The sequence below is a fragment of the Eriocheir sinensis genome, chromosome 11 (assembly GCF_024679095.1).
Source record: "Eriocheir sinensis breed Jianghai 21 chromosome 11, ASM2467909v1, whole genome shotgun sequence".
Lineage (NCBI taxonomy): Eukaryota > Metazoa > Arthropoda > Malacostraca > Decapoda > Varunidae > Eriocheir > Eriocheir sinensis.
In genome coordinates, this window is record NC_066519.1 from 8488057 (window position 1) to 8493984 (window position 5928).

General features: G+C 38.7%; 1 long non-coding RNA gene across 1 annotated transcript; it reads left to right on the forward strand.

Moving 5' to 3' along the window:
* Nucleotides 1-395: 395 nt before the first annotated feature.
* LOC126997175 (uncharacterized) lies at nucleotides 396-3811 on the forward strand. The gene is made up of 3 exons (XR_007751924.1): nucleotides 396-1039; nucleotides 2319-2500; nucleotides 3569-3811. It is a non-coding gene; the product is annotated as an uncharacterized LOC126997175 (long non-coding RNA).
* Nucleotides 3812-5928: the final 2117 nt, after the last annotated feature.

Sequence of the window (5928 nt, forward strand, 5' to 3'; positions counted from 1 at the left end):
TACACTAAACAGACCAACAAACAAGCTGGCTGTAATAAAAACAAAATAAAAACGTACACAGCCCGCTGTGTACGAGAGTTATTCAACGGCAGTTGGCGACACGAGCTTGTGATTGATGATTGATTGATAGTTTATTATTGCAAGTAACCAACAATAGACAAGAGAGGAACATGCCATCCCTCTTGATACATATTGATGTGCGTGCAGACGTATGTGTGTGTGTGTGTTTACGGCAAGGAGACTATAGAACAGGAGAGGGGGCCTCTATGGGAGACCGTGGGCGGGTGTTGGTGTATGTCGGTTGCAACAGATGGCGCAGGAGCAGCTTTGTTTACATCCAGGCGCCTCCCCCTCCAGAACCACCTAACCCCAGTACCCATCAGCAGTGTTGCTACATGGGATCAAGCAGCAAATGTTGCTACTTTTTTTCTTCAGTCTGGTTATTTCCCATTTTAAATAAAAAAAAATAAAGGTAGATAAATATTAAAATGAACAGTAGGAACTATATATACTGTATATATTTACTAGGTAGATATAGCCTGACTGCATGTCATGAGTAATGCTATTATTGTTATATAATTATTATACCGCAATTATATTACTTTCTCTGCATGTGTGGTTAGATGTGTTTTATGTGTTTAACCTTTCTGTATACGTACTAGAATGAAACAAGGAATTGTAGCCCTACTGCCGTTCTTTAAAACTATGTGATCATGTTTTTTCTTCCAAACTCATTGTTTTAGCACGCACGCTGACTTCCATCAGTAATGATGATATATATACATTGAGTCATTGGTTTGTAGGGGGAAAGAGTGGGTGAATATAATTATCTCGGTCTAACTTATACTGTTTATTATACCGCTATTCGCAGCAATATCTTTCTCTGCTCCGATGGCAACGCTGCCTCGTTCAAAAATCATAACACCGCCGCGGCCGCCACGTTTACCAGCCGGAGCCTCGAATCATGTCCCTTTGTGGTGATAAAGAGGACACAGCCTGGTGTGAAGCTACATTTATTACGGAAGGATGCCAGCCGGGGGTAAGTGATATATATAAATAATGATAATGTGGAAATTCTAATCATTTTCACGCTGACAGTTGTTCTGAACTTGCTAACTGCATGCCTCCCCTCCTCCCGCGGCAAGAGGCCGAATGGCCTACACACGGCAGCTCCAGATTCCTCCCCATTACCACCTATCAGCCTCGTCCATGTAGCTATCCAGTCTACTCTTAAAACAAGCTATCGTCCCTGCACTCACTATGTGATTGCTGAATCTATTCCATTCCCCCACCACCCTATTACTAAACCAATGCCTGCCCATTTCCCTCCTAAATCTATACTTTTCTAATTTAAGTCAATTACTGCATGTTCTATCTTGCCAAACATCTTATGCAAAAGTTAACCAGCATATCTCCACTCTTTCATCCCTTAAACTGATAAACTGGAACAGCCTTCCATTGTCCGCATTTCCTCCTGCCTATAATTTGACCTTCAAGAAGAGTGTATCAAGACTCTACTTTTGTCTGTTTGGGAGTGGCAGTAGTGGGGCTTTTTCTAGTACGCTTTGTTGCTCTTGAGCTGTCTCCTTTGTTTAAAGAAAATAATAGTTAAATAAATGGAAGTTGGCCGCCAATGCTTCCAACACATTTTGGTGCCATATCTACAAGTGGCTGGTGACTGTAAGCATCTCAGCAACCTGCATGCATATATGCCATTCCTATCATGGTGCATGGAGCAAGCTTCACATAACACCCAGACAGAGACAGTTTAATTATGGTTACATATCAGACTCAGTTTATTGCTCAGTCTATTAGATGCAGTGCTGTTAATATTGTTAGTGGTAGTATTAGTACAATTAATGTATTTATTTTAATTAATTTATCAATATTTATTTATTATATTCTTAGTGTTTGAAAATTCCAATACTAGCATTAAGATAAACAAAAATATCAGAAATATATTTACACTCATTAATTATTATTGCTTTTCTTATTATTACTTCCTTCAATGTCCTGGCACTTTGACATCTAGTGTTTTTCTGTCTAGCAGCCAAAATTGTGGTCTTTCTGAATGTGTATGTCCTAAGTCTTCATTGGTGTATCTAGCTATATAACAAAAATCTGCATCTCTCTCCCTTCTCACCCAGTTGTCCCCGTACATCCTTTCAGTATCCAAAGAATTTCAATTTACATCTTGTAATCACTCAACTAATGTAGTGCAATCCTCATCTCTGTATTTTACCGTGTGGACATACTCTTTCCTTCCATGTTCCACTGTCGTATGTTATTCCACATCTAACACAACCACATCCCAACAGATCCGAACACGTCCGATATCATCCAAGAGAATGTGGCAGCTGAAGGGGGAGAGGCCAAGAAAGAGGCCAAGGGTGAAGACATTTAGCCACCCCCCTGAAATACATGGCATCATTCAACCCTCTTGGTGAGCTGCAGGAATGTGCTTCCCATTGCAGTGCACCAGCTCCATGTACTGATTTTGGTATGAATACTTCATCTAGTGTTTGTTGATTGTTGTGTTATTAATCTAATTATGACTTCACAAAATAGACTGTGCAAGTCACTTAACACATGCCCTGCTCAACATCACTTTTAAGTTGTAGAATTCCTTCATATGGATGCTGATTTATGTATCCTGAAATGATTAGAAATTGATTGTCTTAACATTTTTTTTTTGTCCATGATCACTGAGCCATGTTACGGTATGTCTTTGGGTGTAGATCCAGGAAATGAGTTTTTGGGAGGACGTCAGACTTTTTGCGGGTGGAAGGAGCATTAGCATTACCGATTAGCCATTCTAGGCAGTCCTGGTCTTGAAAAACTGGTGAAGTGACCTAAATCAATGGGTATAACGGCCTGGACTTTGTGCCAAAGCATTGTTTTAGCCGCAGCGCGCTTTTGAGCTAGTTTTCCTGTATCACTCAGGAACATTGGGGGGGCCTGGGCCCCCCTTTGGATCCACCAATGTAGCTATGTCTTATCATATATCTATCCTTTACAGTCTGATGGTGCATCCTTCTAGGTTGTCAAGTTTTAGTAGCTACTCATGAGAAGTATTCCTTATAATAATCATTGATTTCCAGATGGTTTGCACTAAAAAAAGTGTCGTGTAACCTGCCGCAAATAATAATCAGCTGTAGTCAACCCTTGCTTTAAAGAACCAATATGGAGGAAGGGGGTGATGTTATATCCAAAAATCTTTTACATCTGAAGTATCCAACCTTTTTGTGTATAATAAACTTTGTTACATGAACTTAAAGTTCACAATTTCCATACATGATTCTTTTTTCCTTGTATTTGATGATTAATCCTGACATGTATTTCCATTATCAGTAGGTAATATATAGTAACAAGACAATAATACACATTATAACAATGTATATATTATAGCCCAATGAGTGCACGAGATCATTTACCTCATCAGTGACGCCAAGTCCAGGAGTCCTTCCCTAAATTCTTTGCCCAAATTTGTGACACCAAGTATAATAACTAGTTTTAGTGACCATTTGCATCCATTTTTCACTTTGATTAAAAAATTGCCTCTCAACAGGTGTGAACTTGATGGGGTTGGTGGAAACTCGACTCGGCCATCAAGCTCACCACAATATAGTAAGGAACCTCTTGTTCTCAGTGATAATTTATCCTCTTTAGTTACTATTCCATGTTGCTTTAATCACAACTAATGTGTTGGAAACATTACAGCTTAATAACATACTTCACATCTCTGCATACAAATTGAGTTCAATATTCAACTGTTACACCAGTAGGCTTCATATCTAAAAAAAAAAAATGTAAAAAGGTTGAAATTTTGAATGATATAATTTAAACTCTTTATTATGTTTCTATGGCTGTAGTACCGTTACGATTAGTCGAGTGATCAGCATATGGGTCTTATGTTTTTGATAGCATAGGTTCAAATTTTGCCATAGGCTGGCATTTGATAGTAACAGTAGTGTCCACAGATATCTACCTGTTTCTTGTTTATCCTGTTCCACTTTAAACCATCACTGGCCAATCTTTGAAGAGGTAGCATAACCTTGAAGTGCCACTAACAAACCTTTGTCCATTCTTCTGATGGGATTTTTTTTTTTTTTTTTCCCACCTGCCTATAGCGCCGGTAGGTTTTCTTCAGGCGCCGGGCGATCGGCCCAGGCCCGTCATGATGCAGGCTTTTTTTTTATAGTGGTGCCATTTAGTATTGGCTCATGCTGCCGGAACTCATTATTGATACAATTGGATGGTTTATCATTGATTAGTTATGGCTAACATTGCAGAAACAGGGAATTTTTATATTTTTAGTGTGGCAACACATTGACAAATGTTTTAGTATGGACTGAACATCAAAGATATATATGGTAAATGGGTGCTTGTAGATCTTGACATTATATCTGTCAAGAGTCTCCAGTTGTATCCTCTCCCCCATCTCTCCTGAAAATATTACTCTTGTCAGGCAATCTAAGTGAAGCCTTCCATCGATGCTGGCGTGCAGACATAATGTCAATGCTTAGATTCACTGTCCTTATAGCACTGAAAATAATGCAATTACATGCACATATTTTATTATTTAGAATTGTGATTAATTGTGATTAAATATTATTTCATGTATTTTCAGACCTGAAAAGTGAAAAGTGCTGCACACAACAGTCTGTCGTCTGCACCGGGAGGCAAGGCAGCTCAAAGCCCATGCTGTTACAACTCCTGGGCAGTTTTGCCCAGAGCCAGCAATTTTTAGATCCAATAGGGATGGATTTTTCTGAGGTCAGGTTCAACATGCTGCAAGATGCCAAGATCTAAGCCTAGTAGGAGATATGGGTTACAAGAGAGGAGGTTTGCTCTGGCCTTATACTATCAAAGTCCAAATGCTAATAGATTTCTGAGCACAGTATTTCACTTGTCTTCAGTTTCAACACTTCAATCATGACTCAGGGGTATTTCAGTACATGTTGGCTGGAGCAAACAGACTCTGACAGCCCTGCAGCAAAACACAGGCTTTGTCAAAGAAGAAACTTCATGGGATTTGCCATTATTTAGTATTACTCTTGTTACGCCAAGAATTTTTTTCCATATACTTTGCCAAATATTGCAAGTAATGCACCATTGTTGGGCTTGCTTGTTATAAATCAGATCTTGTTCAATTAACAAGCTTTGGGTGTCTGCCACTTTCCAGTTGTAATGCAAGGAATCATTTATTTTCCCTGCTAGATATCACACGTAATGCACCATTGTTGGTTTTGCCTGTTATAAATCAGATTTTGTTCAGTTAAAAAGCTTTAGGTGTCTGCCACTTTCCAATTGTAATACAAGGAATCCCCTGCCAGATATCGCATGTAATGCACCATTGTTGGTTTTGCCTATGATAAATCAGATCTTGTTCAGCTCACAAGCTTTAAATATCTGCCATTGTTTATTTCAGGTGTAATGCTTGGAAGCATTTGTTCTCTTCCCTACCCAACAGTATGCAATGCTTTATTGTGGATTTTGCCTGTTATGTTTAATCTTGTTCAGGTAACAAGCTTTTGGTGTCTGCCTTACTTAATATGTCCTGCAGTGACACTTGGCTTGGTTTCATAATGTGAAATACAGCATGTAATTTCATCACACTAAGTGTCTATCATCACGTGTCTGGCATCATTAATGTGGCTTCCAGGAGTAATCTTGTTTGTATTACAGCATGCAATGTTTTTTCTGCTTTATATGATATACATAATCACATAGGTATGATTTACAAAATGTAATGGCAGTTGATATTCTTGACTAATGCCTCATAAACCTTGTGAAAAATAATGCTTTTTTGAATGGGGGGGGGGGGGGGACAGAGTGGTTTGTTTGGTTGGCCAGTTCAAGGAGTTTCATATCAAATGATTTTATTACATCCAACTTTAATGTGTGCAAAAAACATATATTTTATTA